Here is a 23,447-nt window from a genome sequence, read left to right on the forward strand (position 1 = left end):
CTTACAACTATTTTGTATACTAGTTTCTATTACAATAAGCCTTTTGTCTTGTGGGATATTACATTGTGAACTAAATAAGTAAATGCATTTTACCTTATTATATTTTGTATCTTGGTGATTTTTGACAAATCAATTGTATTTTTATAAAAATGAGGCCAACTTGAAAGGAATAAATAATGTTTTGTATATATTTCTTTATTCATTTTTTTTCTTAGGATCAAACATTTTGGAAACATACATTTTCATCTTTCAGTTAGGTAATAATGAAGGCCCCTTGACCCTCCTAGGGAAAGGGAGCCCTGACTGCTTAAAGCTTGCCAGCTACATGGGAGAAATCGTAAAACAGGGAGTTTAAGTGGCTCTGAGGGGATTGGCCATTGAGGCATGAGGTGACTGGGTGGAGTCTGAACTCTAGAAAAAGGCTACGTAAGGGCATGTTCCACTACTCTGAAGAGATTCCTGACGTCACAAGAGTTGGACCAGTGCTACACGTTTCCTTCCCCTGCGGCCCTATCTGAATTTGTGATTGACGCGGATGCTGTTGTCGCTCAGGTCCAGAATCTTCTATCAAAAGACCAGGTGGACTGACGTTTTCCTCTCCTTGCTGGTGGGACTGTTGACCCTGCTCCCACTGACTTTATCTCAGATGTTAGGTTGCTTTCTTCCAGGGCCACAGCACAGGTGGCAAAGTCTGCATGTCCTGCTGAAGCCACTGGCACTGATGGCCCTGGCTTCTCTCATCACCCCCTTTCCTGCAGCTCTACCTGAGGATCAAGGAGCACCTCCTGCCACAACCGCAGCTCTCGCAGCACACCCTCCACATCCCAGCAGCTCCCCCGCTCCAGGAGTCAATGTACCTTACCGCGGCCTGTGAGTCTGTCTCTGATGCTGGGTCCATCCCTTTCTATGCCTGCTCCTGTCATCAATCCTCAGCTCCCTATGCCCTGCAGGGCGGGAGCTGCTTTAGGTCATCTCCTCTGATGCTGCAGCCTGCTCAGGCTTCTGCCTGTGTCAGCGATCCAGCTTCTGCACAGTGGGAGGCTGTCAGCATTGTTGTCTCCCATGCTTGCCTTGTCTGCCTTCCGGCATGTCTTCCCCCGCTGCTGGGGCACCTCATACTCAAGCCTCCCCAAGTGACCATGCCGCAGGTACCCTGCTAGTGCTTCCAGGTCACTTGAGGCAGGAGGCTCCATCAGTGACTGATTGTGATCGTGCTCTGCAATGCCACCTGCTGTTGACTCTGCATATTACACCCACTCTCCTCATCCTTTGGATTATAGCTTTTCACAGAGCTCTGTTTCCACTGCACCGCCTCAATGGGTCACTGGTGCGCCTCTGTTAGTTTCACCGTCCACTTCTGCTTCTCCTCACTGCGACCTTCAGCTACAGCAGGTGAGGTTAGACGTTCAGAAAATAGGAAAGAAACTGTGCTAAAATAACATAAACGGGAAAGAGTGAAAAAGAGGAAAAAGACCTACAACCCAGTTACAGTCTCATCACTCCGAGAGCTGCGATTAGCATGTAAACAATAAATACAAGTGAAAAATGTGAGAAATTAAATAAATCGCACTAACTCTAAAACATAAACACTTTTTGAAAGAGCAAAATTATGATTTTAAATGTGAGTGATATATGATGATATATATAGCTCGCTAATATATAAAAAACAATGGAGTTTGATGGCCACTAGAAGGCGCTATGTGGCAATCTCAGAACCCCTCAGTATTAGTAAAACAGTGATATGATAGTACCAACAGCAGAATGAATTATATACATTTCGATCAAAAAACACATATAAACAAAAACTGGAAACAGAAATAAAATTAAAGTTAAATGAAAAATAGGTTAGACGTTCGGACGCAGGGTTCCATGGCTCTGTCTCCGCTACGTGAGTAAGATTGTGGCGTGGTTTGGGTAGGTCTAGTGGGCTTAACGATACTGGGGCAGCCTCTACTGAGGGCCACATTATTGCAGTGGTCAAATCGGCCCTGCTGCAGTTGGGCATCATGCCCGGTGTGGTGCCTTCCCCATCCCAGGATCTGCTTCTCCCCTGGGTGGCCCCTTGTGGTTGGTCTCTCCAGTGGGTTTATATTTAACGCAGGAGCTAAAAGAAAGAAAATTGGCAACATGAGTTTATCGATGTCCTGACGCTGGTGCCTTTGGAAAATGAAACAGTTGACACGGCTAAACGTATTTATGTAAATAATTCAGGGGATAAGTCTAAGCAGCTTCCTCATACCTTCAGGAACTGGCTGCAGGATTTCTGCGACTATGCAGCGGTGCTCGGTGAAAAATTTCTGGAGTTAGACTCTTCACTCTTTGGTTATGTGGATCTCATTCGGGGGGCCTACAAAATTTATGGTGGGCAGTGCTGGTTTAATTATGATACCCAGTTCCGTCAAAGGATGGCTTTACAAGTCTATCTCTCTCTCTCTCTCTCTCAGAAGGAGTTACGTTTTGACTGCCAAGACTTTAGTGCCCACATAGACCAATTTCCTTTTAGCCCCCTGCTGGCGCTTCAGCCGGAGCATCAGCAGTGTCCAAGCGAGGCGTCTGTTGGATATCTGTTGGTAGACTGCATCCACCACCTCTCCTTCCCCACTGGTTTCTCAATTAACAATGGGATTGACAAGGAGTAGTCCCGGGTTCAATATGCCTCCTTTCGATGCAGCTCTTTCTCTCCTGAGGTCTGCAGGTGCATCTGCCCTGTTGGCGATGACGGACATTAAGTTGGCCTTTCCCTCTGGCACCACATCCATTCTGTATGCGAATCTTGCCTCTTTCACCTCCAAAGATACAAAGACATCTACAATTCTTCCCCAAACTGCATTACTATTCTAGTGTCAAAATATCACCCATACCATACTATTCTCTAGAAGGGTATGGTGATATGGAAAATTAAGCAACACCACTGTAGTAGATACTGTAGGGATCATTAACAATCCATGAAATATCTTCACTTAAACAGGTTAAACCTTCTATAAGGAATCAACAACCTCTGCTACTACCTGCCTTTCGCCTCCTTCCGCTCCACCCAGAATGTTTTCACCTATTGGGTTGTTTTTTCCAGAGTAGTTATTATGTTGAAATGTGTCTACTGATGGGCTGCACCATATCCTGCTACTATTCTGCCACCAAAAGAAAGCTCAATTTGTGTGAAAAAAAATGTAAATGTCATTTGGGTACAGTGTTGCTTGACCTCACAAGTGTCACTCAATATGTGACAGTGCTGAAAGCTTAAAATTGGCTTGGGCAGGAATGGGGTAAAGGTGCCCAGTACTGAACCGGTATTACCTTCATTATGCTATTCAAAAACAATTAAAAATGTCAATTCTGAACCATTTCATGGTGGCCCCCAACCTGTTACCAAATCACATGTGGCCCTCGCTCTTCAAATGGTTGACCACCCCTGGAGTAGACGCTTATAGATAAAGATAATCAATTGCATTCGGGTGGGGCCTGTGCACAGATATGGTCAAATTTCGTAGGGAAAACTAAGGTTAAAGTGAGTTGTGTAGATAAGAAACAATGTTTAAGTTGTAAATAGAAGTAAAACAAGTGGTAATTTCTTTGTGGACCTTTAGGGCTCTTTCACACGGAGCGGACCGTTTCCGGGTCCGCTCCGTGTGTCTCCGTTGGCTCAGCGGGGATCCCCGCTCAGCTGTCGGCAGATAGGGTGGTCCCCGCACACAGTGCAGGGACCGCCCTGTCTCTGCTCCGCTGTCCCCTATGGGGAACCTGATGCAGACGGACAGTCTGTCCGTCTGCATCAGTTCCGCTCCGCCGAACGGAAGAAAAATAGGGTTTCTTCCGTTCGGAAAAGGGGAACCCGACTGACGCGGACGCTAGCGGATGCTCCATCCGCTAACGGACGCGTCCCCATAGGGATTCATTACAAGTCCGTTAACGGACTTGTAATGAACGGACAGACGGAGCGGACGTCTGAAAGGGGCCTAAATTGTCAAAAGTGAAAAGTTTGCAGGAAGTTGAGTTGGTAAAGTGTCCAAGTTGAAACAATTTAGTTTGGGCCCACGTTAACATTTGTACCATAGACAGACTGTCTGGGATCTCTGGATTATATAAAAGATTGGTCAATTCAGACTGGTGATGTACAGTAATGTACACTACTAAAATGGACGTCAATTTGAAACCATTATTGATTAGAAAATTGTTAGAACATTTTTATTTTAAGAACATTAAAAAAATATTCTACTAGTTCTTGGCCATCTTATATTTAAGAGAATTGACGGTGTTTAGAGTTATGGCAGCTTTAGTGCATAGCCAGAAAGCCTCCAGAGACAATGACAATTAAAACTTTGTCTTAGACACCTTCCATTTTTAGCTGCGTTAAGTTACATTATCAGTGAAATGCATAAATACATGGCTTCTACAATATACAGTAGATACTGCTGCTCAGTGTCAGCAGATAATTAGCTTTTCTGGTATTAAAAGTAATGAAGTTTAATAATTTAATGATTTGTCAACTGGGAGCATTGACATTTTCTCACATTAGTACCACTCAATATAAATGCATAGTTATTGGTTACTAAATGTGTGGTTCTGCTACCTGGTAAAAAGGATATCATCTGCAACGTTAATTCTCTTCCTCTGAGACTTTTTATGTGGCAGTATAAATGGATTAACTTCCAATTACTGAAATTACCCCAAAGATTAACTTTGATATAGCTCTCCAAATATTAAAATTTGCTTATGCATCAGTAAAGCTTAAACAAAAAACTAACATATAACACAAGGAGTAGCATTAGCTAAGTGTACCTCCTTGAATTTGAGAAGAAGAGGAATGTGACATATGAGGTGTGTCTGAAAAGTTTGGCGAATGGTCCACTATCTCAACAGCAACATAGACCAGGTGCCTGCGCATGCACATGGCTATCCAGAGACATGTTGAGAAGCACCACGTAGCGTGGAGTACACGCGACCATCAAGATAAACCTGCTGCGTGCAGTCGGACGTAGTCAATGTGAGAGGTAGGGTCTCAGTGCAATGGAGCAACGAGTGAACATCAAGTTCTGCTACAAATTGGGGAAAACGGCAACAGAGCTGCATGAAATGTTGGTGCAAGTGTGTGGGACGGAAGCCTGTGAACAGGAAATGTGTCTACGATGGGTTAAAATGCTTTTGCGACAGGAAAGAAACGACTGAGGATGAGCCACTTTCGGGTTCTCCGTCGACAAGCAGAACCCCAAACATGATCTAGCGAGGACGACAAATGCTGGCACGAGATCAACAACTGACTCTACAATTAATGGCGGAGGAATTGGGCATAAGCAAGAACAGGGTGCGCACCGCCGTCTGCAAATATTTGAATAAGCAGAACATCTGTTACCGGTTTGTGATGCACAAGCTGACAGACAAACAGAAAGCAAAATGATTGGAAACCTCTGAAGATTTCATTACCATGTGTGACCATGATCCATCCTTTCTGCGAACCATCATCACAGGGGATAAGACCTGTTGCAACCAGTTTGATCCGGAATCCAAGAAGCAATCGATGGAATGGCTTTCACTGTCTTCCCCGTGACCCAAAAAGAGGTGCCTGCAAAAGTCCAAGATCAAGAAATGTTGATTGCCTTCTTTGGCAACGATGGTTTCATCCATAAGAAATGTGTTCCTGCGGGTCAAACCGTGAACGTCACATTCTACCAGAAAATTTTGAAACGGTTGCTATGATGCATCCACGGTGTTTAGCCAAAGTTGCACAGGACTGGACAGTGGATGTTGCTGCACGAGATAACATGCCTGTGCACTTTATGATCCATGTGCGCCAGCGTGGAGTACTTATTCTCCACCTATGCTCCACCATACTCCACTGATATGGCACCTGCAGTCTTCTTTCTGTTTCCCTGCATGAAGAGCATCATTAAAGGTGGACGTTTTGCGGACCTGGCAACAATCCAAGAATGTGCGACTGTGGTTCTGCAATCGGTTGATAAAGAGGCCTTTGATAGTTTCCAGAAGCTTTACAAATGTTGCCAAAAGTGTGTTGTGAAGGAGGCGATTATCTTAAAGGCCAGTAAAGGTAATTTGTTTGTACCTTCTGTTTTGTTTTTTTTCTGATACCATTCACCAAACTTTTTAGACACACCTCGTAAGGCACCTTAATAAATATGGTGGCTAAACCTTAAGTTAATACAAAGTCTGAAATAAGGTAAGGACAGTGTAGTTTTATAAATACAGTGTAACCTGTACAGTTGTGTACAGCAATAATATGCAACCTTTCCAATCCTGGTCCATAGATTTGAGCAGAATGCATTTCATTGCTGTGCATTACTTTTTTTTTTTTAACCTCTATCTCATATATGTATTTGCTCTAATGCTAAAAAAGTAGTGAAACACAACTGATTTGATTGTGGGTGGAAGGATGTCATGTGATTTCTCAGCGGACATCAACATAGGGGAAACTTTGAATGTGTAAAAGCTATTGGAAAGAGGAAGACTTTTGATTTATTTAGCTGCATGGTATGTTCCTGATGCCATCATCAAAACTTAGTGACAATATGTAAGATGAGGAAAACTGCCCTTGAAGATTCTATTAAATTTATATTAGCGTTATATTTCTAATGTAACACATTGATATTTTACTGTTGGAAGCTCTCATGATTGTTGCTTGATTTTCAAGGTGTGCAAGAATATGAGGCATATTAACCAGTTTCTCAGGAACTGCAGTGGGCACATGAGTTTCTAACCTGACCGCACAATTGATAAATGGGGTTATGACACTTAGAGTTTCACAATTGGCATTATTTTTTCTGTATTTTGTTTTAAAATGCTAAGAGACTTTTAGAATATCCCTTGTTTGTTTGACTTTCCAATTGTAGAACACTGCAAAGAAGGGGCTATCAGAAGTATGTGTGGTATAAACAGCTTTTTTTTTCCCTGTTGATTTTTCTTGCACTTGCATATTTGTTGCTTTAAATATGTGTGACTCTCAGTACATCTGTCACTTAATGTCTCTTGTCTGGTGTATGTTCCCCTTTACCATCTCAGTTTGCTTTCTACTTCAGGGCTGCTTGATCATTCTTACATCTGTCCCTTGTTTGTGGCTTTTTAGGGCTTCTCTTTCATCAGCCAGCACTGTTCTTCATCATAGGTTGAACTGGGTGGACTGGTGTCTTTTTTTTTTTCAATCTCACCTACTATGTAACTATGTGTTAGTTGTAATCTAATTTGCAGTATACTGAAATCGATTAATTAGATTCTAAGAAGATAATTGTTAACAAGAAGCTCAATCAACGAATAAAAAGATATTAAAGGTCTTGAATTAGTGAAATATATATTTTTTTTAATTAGCACAAGGGATAGTAATTACAATCAGTCCAAATTGTTCCTTGTGCTGCTGGCTATGGATTTAGTTGAAATCTTCAGTCCTTTGATTCCTGTCCACCTCTAAAGTTTTATTTTTCAATACCCTGCAAAAACCATTTGGGGTCTAAGGACCTCCGCCTCAATTTTACCAGCCGTCAACAAAAAAGTTCTTAGAAATGAGCAACTGTTGAGAATCGTTCGACGATCGACCGTCAAAAATTGCACGGCTACACTTCAGCCAAAGCATATATCATGCGCATTGCTCAATACTAGATCGGCAGTAAAACACCGACAAGAAATCCATGATTTCATCTTACAACACGACATAGACTGCCTCTTTATCACAGAAAGCTGGTTAACAGCCAACTGTAACACCATTCTAGGAGAACTGGTGTCAGAGAATTATCGCATTCAAACAGAGGAGGAGGCCTGGCAGTGATTCACAAGACTCACCTCTAGATCACTAAACCAGTCCTTCAGATCTCACTTCCATTCATGGAAACCCTCACTCTGCAACTGCAAACAAATCCCCAGGACACCGTTTACATACTACTCTGCTATAGACCACCTGGGCCAAAAACGCAGATCCTCACATCTTTGACAGAATTCATCTCAACCTATACCCTAAACATTAAACACCTCCTGCTGCTCGGAGACTTCAATCTCTGGGCCAACTCCTCACAGGACCCCGTCGCAGACGCCTGCATTGACCACTTGGAAGGATTAGGTCTGCAGCAACTAGTATGTGGGCCCACACATGCTTCAGGTCACACACTTGATCTCATCTTCAGACAAGACTTGGAAATTAACATACTGAAAAATGAGCCTCTACCGTGGACAGATCACCACGCAATCAAATTCACAATTACTAAAAATGTCCCCTCAAAAAAAACAATAAAACCAGTGACAACACACTGGACTAGATCTCAGAAGAAGCTCCACTCGGAACTCTTCAAAACTATATTAGGGAACAAAATAAAAACAATTCAACAACATCAAACAGTGACAAAAACACTTAACGCCATCAACAAGGCGCTACTACAGACAGCAGACATGGTAGCGCCAAAACGCAAAACGTGCATCCGCAAAAACAACTCCAGCTGGTTCAACGACGAGCTCACGTTATTGAAGCAAGAGCGTAGGAGAGCAGAATCAGCCTGGAAAAGATGCTCTACAGAGGAAAACCACATTATTTACAAGATAATAACTAAGAAATACCATAAAAAAATCTTTAAAGCCAAAAAAGATAATAATCATCGCAAATGCCCTTAATTGCCCCCACGAACTCTTTAATCTAGTCACTCGGTCCATGAACCCAGTTTGCCTAGAGCACCCAAATTTTGAATCACAAGAATTTTGCAACGAATTATCGGATTATTTCATTAACAAAATTGACAAAATCCGTGAAACTATTCAGTAAAATATAACCTTCATCGACCCTCCTTTAAATCACAAAGCCAATACCGACATAAATCCACCGCAATCAACTAATTTCACTCTAAAGCCCATCTCCATCGATACCACTAAAAATATCATCGGTACTCTGCGAAACAGCACATCGCCCAATGATATCATCCCCACTAAACTGCTGAAAGAATGTGCCGATATTTTGGCACCAGCTATTACGCAGCTCATAAACCAGTCATTCAAGGATGGCATGGTGCCAACCTTGCTGAAACAAGGCATAATTAAACCAATTTAAAAAAAAAAACACCCTGGACCCCAAAGACCCTAACCATCACCGACGCATAACAGGCCTAAATGTTTTCTCCAAGATAATTGAGAAAGAAGTTGTACAACAGCTACAACATCATTTAGACACCCATAAATTACTCGATCCGTTGCAATCGGGTTTCCGTCCTGGTCACAGGACAGAAACAGCACTGGTCAAAATATGGGATGATGCTGTCGAAGCAGCAGACGAAGGAGAATATTGTCTTCTGATACTGTTGGATTTAAGCGCAGCCTTTGATACTGTAGACCACAAATTATTACTGACTCGCCTTGCTGAAGTAGCTAGAGTCGCGGAATGCGATTTACCCTGGTTCTCCTCCTTCTTGGATCCCCTTTGTCGCCTGTATTGTTCAATATCTATCTCTGCTCTCTTTTTGAAATCATCAGTAATCAGAAGTTACTTTACCCCTCTTATGCTGATGACACACAACTGTATTTTAGCATCTGCAACAAAAAGGATCATTATCTCGGACTAGAGAAATGGCTTACTTTATCAGAAAACTGGATGACAAAGAGTTACCTTAAACTCAACGGTTCAAAAACAGAACTTCTCCTGTTTCACGCCAAACAAAAAAGACGTCCCACAACCATATGGGGACCGCCGCCCATCCTGGGACAAACCATCACCCCTAGCACCAAAGTAAAAAGTCATTTTTGACACCCACATGACAATGGATGCACAAATAGGGTCAGTAGTCAGCGGATCGCACCATTTGCTGCGCCTGCTACGCAGACTCACTCCCTTTATCCCGAAAGAAGACATAGCAGTCGTGGTGGGAACAATTATCAACTCCAGACTTGACTATGCAAATGCCCGCTATCTCATATCTGTACCAAATCACACGTCTGCAAGTCGTTCAAAATACGGCCATTTGACTTGTGACTGGGAAAAAAACATGGGAATCAATCTCACCTTCACTGAGTTCCCTTCATTGGTTGCCAGTAAAAGACAGAATCACTCTCAAGGCACTCTGTCTGACGCATAAGTGTTTCCAAGGAAATACCCCCCAATATCTATGCGAAAAACTAAAAGCTCACAACCCCAATCGCATTCTGCAATCCACCAATCAAAATTTACTCCAGATACCCAAAGCCAGATACAAGTCCAAAGGAGAACGTAGATTTGCAGTCCAAGGACCTAGACTATGGAACGCTCTACCAACCAGCATCCGCTCGGAGATGAATTACCTGGCCTTCAGAAAAAAAATCAAAACCCATCTTTCTGCGGGCAAAAGTTCAGTCAGGGAAAGGATACTAAGCGCCCAGAGGCGATTCAGTTCGCAAGCGTTGCGCTATATAAGTTTCTCACTCACTAAAGTAGGAAACTTCCTCTGCAGCAGGCAATAATAGAGCAGCGAGATCTGTCATATGCACTCATCAAGAGCGATGACTATATCTATCAGGAGGGATGACTATGATCACTTTTCATTAATGTAAGCCATAGTACAGGGAGGGCATAGCCGGCACTCTTGATGAGCGCATATGACAGGTCCCTCAGCTGTATTAAACCCCAAGGCAATAGAAAATTACCACTGTGAGGGTAGGGGCAATTGGGGGACTGAAGACTTTAACAAAATCCCCAGCCAGCAGCATGAGGGACAATTCATATTGATTGTAATTAATGTCCCTTATGCTGATTTAAAAAAAATCACTAAACTTGGGTCTTAAAGAAAAGTGATAAAGGGGAGCCAACCAATAATGCTTATACTGTATAGCTGCCCCTTTAAAGGGGTTGTAAAGGTATTTTTTTCCCTAAATAGCTTCCTTTACCTTAGTGCAGTCCTCCTTCACTTACCTCATCCTTTAATTTTCTGAGAAATCCTCACTTCCTGTTCTTCTGTCTGTAACTCCACACAGTAATGCAAGGCTTTCTCCATGGTGTGGAGTGTCGTGCTCGCCCCTTCCCTTGGACTACAGGAGAGTCAGGATGCTCTCTATGTTGCAGAAGAAAATATCACTTACTTCACAGCATGGTGTTTGGGCTGACTTTTTATTGATTGGCTTTTTAAATGTTTGATATATATTATTGTTATGCTCTATGGCACATTGGTTTAATCAAAACAGTATTTTTTTTTTAAACAGTACATTTTTATTGCAACAATTTGAGCAATGTTACAAATGATTTTGTAGCAAATATAAAAATATGTAAAAGCCAACTAGGATACATTTGTTATATGATAGAATGGCAGAATAAGATGTATAAATATATCACACTTATTGCTTACAATAATCAGATATTTGCAAATTCTAATCCTTCAAGTATATATTTTGCAGTTTTAGACTAGTGTCACATATCCATTACAAAGTCAGACCAAGTGGGCACAGGGAGTGCCCAGACATATATTAGCCAAATAGATAGCAGATCTAAAAAAAGAGAGAAATAGAGCCGAGAAAAATAAATACAAGTTGTTATGAGAGGTTTGGTAGGTATTGGGTCAATTCCATTTCCCATAGCTTTAATTGCTTGTTGCTTATCAAAAATCCTCTGAGTATCTTAATACAAATTGTTAAAGGAGGAGCACCTTCCTTTGTTGTGGCCCAGATTCACAAAGGACTTACGACGGCGCAGCGCCATGTACGCCGTCGTAAGTACTAATCTGGGCCGTCGTATCTATGCGACTGATTCTTAGAATCAGTTAAGCAGAGACTTACGCCTGTCGGATCTAAACTTCAATTTTTTTTGCCCGCTAGGTGGCGCTTCCGTCGATTTCCGCGTCGAGTATGCAAATTAGCTGGATACGCGAATTCCGAACGTACGCGCGGCCGATGCAGTAAAGTTACGACGTTTACGTTAGGCTTTTCCCGGCGTAAAGTTGCCCCTGCTATATGAGGCGCAGCCAATGTTAAGTATGGCCGTCGTTCCCGCATCGAAATTTTAAAAAGTTACATCGGTTGCGTAAGTCGTCCGTGAATGGGGCTGGATGTCATTTACGATCACATCGAAACCAATGACGTCCTTGCGACGTCATTTGGCGCAATGCACACTGGGATATTTTACGGACGGCGCATGCGCAGTTCGTTCGGCGCGGAGACGCGCTTCATTTAAATGATACACGCCCCCTACCCGCCGAATTTGAATTCCGCCGGGTGATTTACGCTACGCCGCCGCAACTTTACAGGCAAGTGCTTTGTGAATAAAGCACTAGCTTGAAAAACTTGCGGTGGCGTAACGTAAATCGGATACATTACGCCACCGCAGAGATACGCCAAAGGTACCTGAATCTGGCCCATTGTTTTTATGTCCACATTTAAGCCATGCTAAATCCACTCTTCAGCCTTCATCTTTTTCTTTCAGATTTACCTATTGTGGCAAACAACAATGTGGAAAGTACAATGTAGCAACTTAGGAAATCAGTAATGATTGTTCATTATTCACCTGACTGTTCTGGACTGATGAAAGGTGAAATCTTATCAGTAACTAGCTTTACATCTGCAGTATAAGCACTTCTTGAGAATAAGTGAGCTTTACTTGTTTGTTCTTCTACATTCCCACAGGAATTCTGCTTTTATGGCAGGAACATTTTGCTCATTTGTGTTGACAAAGACAGCATTTTAGTCTCTATGCCTGATGCTAAAGCCAACTACCCCAACACCGCTGTTTTATTTAGTCTTGATGTTACTGAGGTGACCATGCAGCAGGGTTGAAAACATTTCAAATTTCAGATAAAGAAATGTTTTGGGAGAGAGTTCATCATTAGCTTGTAATTAAAACAGCAATACTTATATCAGCAAGCTGGTATTGGATTCCTGGGGCTTGCAGATTCTGAAAAAGAAGGGAATGGGGAAATGTTGTAATTCACATACAAGTTTATGCTGCTGTTTAAGAATAGTTGGAAGAATGCAACTGGCAGCCAAAGAGTGAGATAAAATAGTCATTACTGAGTGCTGTCTGAGGAAAACGTTGTCCGTTTATATTATGGTATAATTTATATGTAAAGCAGCTACTGACCAGCTACCAGATCTCCACTGTCAGTGGTATGAAAATGTATGTCAGATATTTAGTGGGACCCTAACCTGGCACACACCCGCACCTCCTTACATTCCTACTCTATCCTCAACCATATAGCACATCTATATAGTATATCCTTTCATCTTGAATGAATGAAAAACTTATATAGCGCGGCGCATGCGAACTAAATCGCCTCTTGGCGATCAAAGTTATAACCTGTTGATGAGGTTGAACACTTACCAAGTTACCCCATGTTATCGTTTGATACTTACACACTGGTACGATAAATAAGGATAGGTAGTGGTACATGTGACACGCCCCTATAAACCCTCTTTCCTTTACTCACACTTGTCAAGGGGGAGATTGCTTATACGACTGTTCCTTTAAACAATTTATGAGGGTTCCCTGTTATTTCTATACGTACATGCCTCTTTTTCCACACCTATATTTTTGGACAAAATTTGATATGAAACATGATGTATATGCCCCCACCCGTTCACAGTTTGTTCCCATCAGGGGTGTTTGGGTGGACCGGAGGCATATTCGGCCATTTCTCAGGGACTGTTATGCCCTGTACACACGATCGCTTTGTCTGATGAAATGGTCCTATGGAACGTTTTCATCGGACGAACCGATCGTGTGTGGCCCCCATCGTTTTTTTTCCCATCGGTGAAAAAACTTAGAACCTGTTTTAAAATTATCTGATGATTAAAAAAACGATAGAAAAAAACGATCGTCTGTGGGCAAGTCCATCGGTTAAAAATCCATGCATGCTCATAATGAAGTCGACGCATGCTCGGAAGCATTGAACTTCATTTTTCTCAGCACGTCGTAGTGTTTTACGTCACTGCGTTCTGGCACGAATGGATTTTTAACTGATGGTGTGTAGGCAAGACTGATGAAAGTCAGCTTCATCGGATATCTGATGAAAAAATCCATCGGTCCATTTTCATCGGATGAACCGATCGTGTGCAGGTGGCATAAGAGTCCCTCTGTTACAGTTTTTTTGGGGTCCAATTGTTTTGATCTTTTATCGATTGTTTTGTTCAAGTTCATCAGATTACATATGATCTTTTGTTTACCTTTATACATAATGGCCGGGATTCACGTAGCTCAGCGTATCTTTGAGCGGGCGTAGCACATCTCATATGCGCTACGCTGACGTAACATAGAGAGGCAAGGCCAGTATTCACAAAGCACTTGCTCCCTAAGTTACGGTGGCGTAGCGTTAATGGGCCGGCGTAAGCCCGCCTAATTCAAAGTAGGCAGGTAGTGGGCGTGTTGTATTAAAATGATTTGTGACCCCATGTAAATGAATGGCTGTACGAATGGCGCATGCGCGCGCATGCTCAGAATCACGTCACATATACTCCCTAAGATACTACGGCTCAATGCGTACGACGTGAACGTAACCTACGCCCAGCCCCATCCACGGACGACTTACGTAAACGACGTAAAATACGACGCTGTTCCCGCACCCATACCTTAACATGACTTACCCCTACTTTATGAGGGGTAAACTTACGCTGGACGTACGCCTTACGTAAACGGCGTAGATTACTGCGACGGGCGTAAGTACATTCGTAATTTGCTCATTTACATATTCGACGCGTAAAACAATGGAAGCGCCCCTTGCGGCCAGAGTAAATATGCGCCCAAGATACGACGACGTAGGAGACTTACGTCGGTCGGATGGAGCCAGAATTCAGGCGTATCTGGTTTCAAGAATACGGTGCTTAAATACGACGGCACATCCGTGGACTTACGCAGCGTATCAATAGATACGTCGGCGTAAGTCCTTTATGAATCCCGGCCAATGTATGTATCCCATCTGAATGTTTGTATACTTGCTGTCCTACTCCTGAAAATTTCAATAAAAATATTGAAGAAGAAAATGTATGTCAGATAATATTTACATCATGTGGTAAGCTCTGTATATATTCACTTTGCAAAGTGAACTGTCTCCATTTGTTTAGTAAATCAGTTTCACTCTGTAAATAGAATGAGCAGTTTTGCCTCTGTTCCCGTTATCTCTCTGTGCTATTGGCTCTGATAACCTCCTGTTTTCTGTAACTGTACTTGTGTGATCTCTTGTATTACAATGGGAATACAATGCTATTCTTATGTTGAATAAATAAGCAGAGCATCCTGTGTACAATTAAATTTCTGCCTGCAGCATAAAAAAAAAAAAAAAAAAACGCTGTCCTTTCTAGGTCCTAATAAATATGATTGTGTAAAGTCAATTTTCTTTACTTGCTGGCTGCCCTTTTTTCAACCTTGAGGTTTAATATTTTTATTCAGGGAATGGAAACAATAAATATAAATTGCCCTCTTAGATTACCATAATATTGATATCTACAATATTTATAGAAAAAAGGGTATATATATAACATAAATAATGATGGTTTACTAATAAACGAAATCTGCCATGGTAATATATAGAGGCTTCTGGTGCTCACCACCTTCTGAAAAATAGAATAACTTTAAAAATGTAATGATATTAATTAAGGTGTACAGTATTTACTGGTTTACATTTTAGTTATATACATCTGCCCAGTGCTCAGCTAATAATGATAAAGGTTATAGAATAGAACAGGGGCGTATATAAGGGGGGTCCAAACCCCCCATCCCCCATAGAGTCAGTCAATGTCACAGCATCTAAGCTAGTGTAGTCCATCAGCTGTTGGAACGGCACTGCCACTGAGAAAACAACCTGTCTACTCCATGCTGCTTACAGACAGGTCCCAGCCAGGATACCAAATTAAAATACATTGTTCCTGGCTTGTCCACATTGTGAAGCAACAGGTTGGTACTCAGGGGGTCCTGTATGATGTCAAGAGGGAGGAAAGAAGGCACTTTTGATGAACTTCAGATACCCATTGGCTGAGAAGGCAGCGGGGGATGGTGCTGCTGCTTCTCTCCAAATCCATCCCACAGGCTTCATGTCTTAGTGGGTGTGGGATGAGATGGCACTGATGCAGGGAAGAAGCCTGAACAGAAGCGGCAGAACTGCATGCAATGTGTGAACTTCCTCTAGTGGAGTTGAGAGAGGAGAACGTTTTTCCCCAGCAGAAAAAAAAAGGAAAAGCAGAATGCTGTAGCAATGTCTGTGCCCCCCCCCTTATTAACACTCATTGTAATACCTCCCATATTCTAGTCATTTTAACATGGTGACAGCAACCTGACACCTCTGTTAAAAAGGCAGGAATATAGAAAGCATTAAAGGAGTTGTAAAGGAAAAATATTTTTTTGCTGAAATGACTGTTTACAGGGTATAGAGACATAATAGTTTACTGATTCCTTTTAAAATGATTTAAAATAGATAAAAATCAATCATATAATGTACCTGTAGTTTCAGTTTCGTTTATGCATGCTTCTGTGAAGTACAGAGACACAGAGCCAATAGAGGGCAGTGATGGTTTGTAAAACGAAAGTGATTGGTTCTGAGGGGTTTAAGACACACAGTAATCACACCTCCTTGATTAGTGCCACAGAGAGAAAGCTCCCATGACTGTTTTCATCAGGAAACAGACTGTTCAGAACAGAGAAGGATTACAGCAACATCATAGCAAAAACGAACAATGAGGACATGAAAACAGGACTGCAGTAAGGTAAAGGAAGCTATTTAGCTAAAAAAAAAAAAATCCTTTAGTGACCCTTTAAATGAGTGTTACTAGGCTGTACAGCTGCACTCCAGTAACCACTTCTAATATACAAAATGTTCACACAGCAATCACAGTGAAAGTATGAGAAAAAACAGTTGATACGCTTCATGCTGAACTGTGCTTTTTTATAACACTATATGTTATGGATGCGTTATGAGTTTCTTGTTATGCTTGTTCTGCATGAAATGTATCCACAGCTTTTTTTCCCCTACTTTCACTGTGATTGCTGTAATTTTAAGAACTTTTTGTGTTAAAAGTATAACAAAAGGCAAAACTTTTTCTTTTCGTTTTGGATAGAGTGGAAAGAGAATAAAACACTTATTGGTTTTTATTGCTGTCTGTGTCTCCACTAGGAATATTCATCCTCTCTATTTGCCTGTTTACCATTTATCATTGAAAAAAAAAAATACCAGTTTAAGTTGTAAATAATAGGGGGAAATCTTCCAATGAGGATACTAAGGGATTCCCTTAATTTGCAAACATTTCTTCTAACATACTGTTTTTGCTTTGGGACAGGAAGTGATGAGAAATTCCCCCAATAAGACACAGATGACAAAAAAAAAAAAAAAAAACAGGGCAGGGGTTATCATCCTCCCTTGCTCTATCCAACATTTTTTTTAAAGTTTTGCCTCTATTTTTACCTTAAAGTTGGCTACTGGAGTGCAGCTCTCTGGAGTTTCTATTTTCTCATGAACTGAGCCAGCACCCAGTGAATGTGAGTGCCAGATTTGTGTGAACCAACCTGGAGCGGTGTTCATTCTTTTGCTGTTAGGCTGGATTCACACTAATCTAAAGCTCTGAAAAGTGATCCACAGTGGATAATTTTTTTAAGTGCAGCTAAGCAGCTGTTAGGTGTTCAGGAGGTGATCCTGTCACTCCATGAATGCCTGTTTGTCTTTGCCAAGTGGTAGTTTATAATGGTGCTAATGCACTGCAACCACAGGCAAAGTATTTGGCTCACAGTTGTTGCATGGCCCCATTGACTTGAATGGCCAAGTATGATGGTCAACTCGATGTGCCACATCAAATTGTCCATGACTGTGACACAAAATTGTCTCAGCCATGGCAAGTGAATAGCCTTCCACAGCTGTATTTTTATACTTAAAAAAAGTATAGGCGCAAAAACACCACACCATAAATATCCCATATACAATTTAAAATCTGTTAAAAGCACACAGTCTGTATAAGTCCATGTAGTGATTAATAAAACATAGGAGGTGAAAAGTCCAAAACACTTTAGGGCTGCCATCATATAGGAACAGAAACCAAGTTCCAAAACTGCAGAAAAAGGACAAGGAAAAATTATAGTGTGTACGCGGCATCAGTGTAGATGTTTGATAACACATATTTTTGAAGAACATAGAGAGTGGCAATTCACATTTGAGTAGATAAATTAAGACTAATTTATTAATTAATACAACATTTTTAGGCACGCATCTTGGCTACTAAATTAGCAAAGGTTATCCTGAAATTGGTACATGTGTACCACTCGGGATTAATTCCCTCTAGAACCACAGACCTTGTTCTTAACCTTCAGATCCCTGTGGATAACCCGGGCAACAGAGTCATCCTGTCCTTCTTTGCTGTGACAGCATTGAATGGAACTATCTCTGGGCAGTCTTGAATAAATTTAACCTTGGCCCCACATTTACAGCATGGGTGAAATTACTTTACACGGACCCAGTGGCAAGGCTTAAGATCAATGGTGACCTTTGTAGTGAGCCACCAGAACGGGGTGCCTCTTATGGCCCCTGCTGTTTGCCCTTTGATTGGAGCCCCTGGGGTTGCCATGGTTCATTTATTGCCTCATATAGTTGGGTTTAAGAGAGTGGGTCTTGAAGATAAGATCTGCCTCTACACTAACAACACCTTATATTATATTTGAGTGATACTGCAGGCTCTTTGTCAACTGTGATGCAACTTAATGTATTGAGAAAATTGGAGTGTAATTGGTGTTCTATATACATTTGCACAAATCTGTCCTTTTTCCTGTGAACTGCCTTTTACAACCACTGCCACCTGGAGCTTCACAAATTGCTTTAATACATTTCCCCTGATATTTGGGTGTTATTGTTATGCCGAGTGTTATTGTTATCCCTGCAAATACTCGATTCTAAATCTTTAACCTATACTGCATACTTTTAAGCAAAAATGCAATAGTTGTCATAAACTACCATTGTCGGTGACTTGGCAAGTCAACTTGATCAAGATGGTGTGGACCCCACAATTACTTTATATTTTACACAAGTCACCTCAATTTCCATGAACTGATTTGGACCCCTCCCATAGAATGTTGACTAGTCCTGGCACTGATTACACAGCTCTCTCAAAGTCAAAGTCAGATAAAGGTATAATTTCCCACATACAATCGCATATCCTCTCATTTTCACAAGACTCTGCACTTTTGCCTTGTAGGAGAAAATGGGAGCACAACTTGGGTCCAATAGACAGCAAGCACTGGGAACTAATACTGGCATCAGTCCCAGTGGTGTCTGTTTCTGCTGTTCATAAATTGTCTCAACTCCTTATTCTACACCATTCCTTCAGGACGATGGTACAACAACTTTGCCTGGGGAAAGTGAGACTTCCCATTATGTCCCAATTATAACATTGAGAATGGAGATTTGTTGCATATGCTATGAAAATGCCACAAATTTGTGAAATATTGGAAGGATTTTGTTACTGTCACTGATCAGACTTTTTCAGTTCCCATTTCATTCATTGATATACTTCCTTGGGGCTTTGGATGAGGAATTTGTACACCTCTGTTGCTTTTTATAGCACTTGCTTGACTTTTTTACCTTGCTAGGAAATCAATATCCAAGTACTGGCTTTTCCCACACCCTCCTACCTGCTGCAAATAGATTGAGCAAGTGAACTATATCCTAATACAAGAAATAATACCTATTAACATATAAACTTCCCCCAAAAAGTTATGAACATATGACAATGTTGGCTTGACACGCCAGGTTTAGACCCCCACCTCACAGTTAACACTACTACAGTTATTACAAACCTAACTTCCTTTTGAGTTTACTACATTTTATCATACTGCCCCCTGCTCACCTCAAAAGTAACATTGGAACATGTTACTTGGCTTCCTAGTTGTTTTTTGATACTGATGTTATTTTACTTGCACAATTGTTTACTGAGGGTACATGTCCATGCTTTTGTAGAGTCCATTATTCTCTTTGGTGTTTATTATGCTATTCTGAGCAGTTTAAGTTGTTAAGGTTCTACCCTGTAAAGCATGATTTTTGTGACTGTTATTAGATCTCCTTGCTATAAGTCATACAAGTAACTATTTGCATATATGCTTTTTATGATAAGTTGATGTAGCTATTGTCGTGTATACAGTTCTTTACGTAAACCTCAATAAAATCATTACTTGATTAAAAAAAATTTTTTTCAGTTCATAATTTATATATTTTTATTTTAGTTATACATTTCTTTGAATACATACTTATTGTTTTACAGGCTGGAAGCACAAGAGGAAAAGATGTGCCTTCGGATGTCTGACCCTTCTTCCTGTTTTCTTCTAGCATGGCTTATCCATAATAGAAATAAAGTCTAAACTTTCATTTTTAGCAAATGATGTTAAAGCTCTTAAGCTATACAAGTATTTGGAAATATATTCATATTGATATGTATGTCTTTATAGGCAAATATTTTAAATATTAATTAAGTAACTGATTATTGTTGGACATAGGTCATGCAAGTCTGAATGTGCATTGCAGGATTAGAGTAGGAATCCAACAAAATATTAAACCACGGGTAAGCTAATAACATTAGGCATTCAAATCTGTTCTTTTTTTCTACACAATTTGGATTATACTAAATTTATTAAGGTAAAATGCCAGCATATTTATGTTTGCCTGTAATTTTGTTCCGTAATTGGAAACTACCACAACATTTGAACTGATATGGTTGGTTTACTACAAAAGTGGAGACTATTTACTTAGCAAATTAAAACTTTGTGCACATAGCCATACATGGGACGCACAGTGTGCAGAGCCTGCATGTGGACTTTTCCAGGACTTTTTGCCACTGTGTACAGCTGTCTATTGAGATGCATTGGAAAAGATGGCGGTACACGGTTTTGCACCAGGGGTTGCATTAAGTCCCCTCATGCGCACTGATGTTTGTTCCAAATGCAATTCTTCTTTTGAAGCATATGTCAATGTACATGCAGGTGCTTGATGCAACCACTGGTGTACAGCTACAATTTCTAATTCTCAATGATTGGCTGTACACAGGAGCAGTGGGTCTTAGGAAAGTCAGTTTGCAGGCTCTGCACACTGTACAGTCCCTGTACAGCTGTGTGAATGAGGCCATAATGTTAATTTTGCAATATGAATTTTCAATAAATTTAGTAAATAAAGTTAAGCTGTTTTTTTATGCTACACAGTGCAGTGTGCACTCTCAAAACTAACATCAAGTGCAACATAGTGAGCACAGGGAGTGCACATGGATCTCCTCCAAAGACAACGGTCTCTGTCCCTGATCCCCCAAGGTGCAAGACTCTTGATGGGGACTGGGGTACTCATGGTCTACCTGCCCAAAACCAGGTAGAACCCATTCTTCAGGAGCTCTGCCAGAGAAAGGTCCACCCAATTACTATGTTGGGTATTCCCAAAGAGAGACCCCAATGTGTCCTCCCACCAAAACTTTCAGAGCAAGTTTGAGGACTTACACCATGCTAATCAGTAGTGAGGAAAGTACTATGTTGTGCAAAAAGTGTAAAACATACAACCATAAAATGGGGATGGGGTAAAGAGTAAGTGCTTTTGTGTCACGGTGCTGTACAATTGCTGGCTTTCCCAGCCCGTGAAGCAGGTGTAAAAAAAAAAAAAAAACATGCAATGGGTACTGTGACTAAGATGCCATACTAAAAACAAATTATATCACCCCACCATAAATTTGTCTGGCACACCTGGATTGCCAATCCAGGGGCAAAAGCGCCACAATTTTTTTCTCAGCCTGGCCTGACTAAAGAAATGCAGCACAATTTCTACCAGAAAGGCATAAATATTAATGAAGAGCTTTGGCTTCAATCGGGAACAAGCCTGGTAAACCAGGCAAGATTCCACCGGGGAGGAAAAGATCTCTCCCACAACTTCCACCTTATAACATGCCACCCTAATTGGGAAAGGGGACTGACATTCTATCCCTCAAAAACTGATAAGAACTACTACACTTAATCTTAGTCAAAAGGCCAAGAAGCTATTTCAGACCCTTTGACCATCATCAAAAAAGTTGAAGCTGTGTTTGATTTTCTGCTCTTTCTACTTATAGAGCTGCAACCACTGATGGAATATTCAACATCCAACAGTGCATGACTGCTTTACTACCATGCCCCTTAAGAGCTGCAGATACACACTATTTATGTATTGGCTTGTGGGTGGAACCACAGAGAGCAAGGTGGAGAGGTTCACTGAAATTATTTTTGTATGTTCTTTACACATGATTGAGTATTCAAAGTGAATGCAAGTTCACTGCATTTACTAGCATTCACTAAACAAAGTGAATATACAGTTACTTAATGATCATTTAGTAAGAAGTCATCACATGTTTCAGAAATAAATAATCAATCCTCATCAACCTTCCAAAGTTTTTTGTTATGATTCATGTTCAACCACATAAGGAACTATTTTTTATTTTTTTTGGTGAAAGATTGATCTGAACACTAAAAGCAGACACTGAAAAATAACTCTTCACAGTGTATACAGTACATGTATTACTGACATTTGTGTTTTGTTTGAAGTCCTACCAAAAAATAGGACATCTAAATAATAGCTGAACACACAGCAACAAATGCATATTTTAATATGAGAACATTTTAAACCATAATCACGTTAAGCTTTTTGAAAAATAAACCTTTACTACCTTTTTGTTATGTTTGACTCTGCAATCTGAGGGAATCTAGGATGAAAAAGAACCTGGGGGCCCTAGTAGATGACAGGCTCAGCAATGGCATGCAATTCCAAGCTGCTGCAAGCAAAGCCAATAAAATATTGGCATGCATTACAAAGGGGATCAACTCCAGAGATAAAATTATAATTCTCCCACTCTACATGACTTTGATCCAGGCGCACCTGGAGTATGCCATCCAGTTCTGGGCACCAGTCCTCAGGAAGGATGTGCTGGAACTGGAACGAGTCCAGAGAAGGGCAACAAAGTTAATAAAGGGACTGGACGACCTTAGTTATGAGGAAAGATTACAAGCACAGGGCCAAATCCTCAAAAGGGATACGCAGGCGGAACGGCTGTTCAGCCTGCGTATCCCTGTGCCTATCTTTGGAACTGATCCTCAGAAGCAGTTTTCCAAAGATAGGCAGAAGATCTGACATCTGTAAGACACTCAGGCCCCGTACACACGACCAGTTTCCTCGGCAGAATTCAGCTTCCGACCGAGTTTCTGGCTGAATTCTGCCGAGAAACCCGGCCGTGTGTACACTTTCGGCCGAGGAAGCCGACGAGGAGCTCGACGAGGAAATAGAGAACATGTTCTCTATTTCCTCGTTGTTCTATGGGAGCTCTCGGCCCGCCGAGCTCCTCGGCGGCTTCAGGGCTGAACTGGCCGAGGAACTCGATGTGTTTGGCACGTCGAGTTCCTCGGCCGTGTGTACGGGGCCTTACACTGTCAGATCTTAGGATGCAGTACCGCATCCGCCGCTGGGGGCATTTCTCATTGAAATGCCGCTTTGCGTATGCAAATGAGGACTTACGGAGATCCACAAAGCTTTTCAGCTTTGTGTTTTCTGCGTAAGTTT

General features: G+C 41.3%; 1 protein-coding gene across 5 annotated transcripts in view; it reads left to right on the forward strand.

Moving 5' to 3' along the window:
- The window catches only part of LOC120936984 (muscular LMNA interacting protein), a 255,871-nt gene extending 233,596 nt beyond the window's left edge, over positions 1 to 22,275 (forward strand). For 4 of the 5 annotated variants that reach the window (XM_040349840.1, XM_040349836.1, XM_040349839.1 and 1 more), the window contains one exon: positions 20,152 to 22,275. The gene's annotated coding sequence lies outside the window, so the exon portion shown is untranslated. Of the gene's footprint in view, positions 1 to 215; positions 635 to 20,151 lie in introns of those variants that run through there. The other variant, XM_040349835.1, reaches the window with a different exon arrangement.
- The last annotated feature ends 1,172 nt before the right edge of the window (positions 22,276 to 23,447 follow it).

Source organism: Rana temporaria, chromosome 4 (genome assembly GCF_905171775.1).
Source record: "Rana temporaria chromosome 4, aRanTem1.1, whole genome shotgun sequence".
NCBI classification, from domain to species: domain Eukaryota; kingdom Metazoa; phylum Chordata; class Amphibia; order Anura; family Ranidae; genus Rana; species Rana temporaria.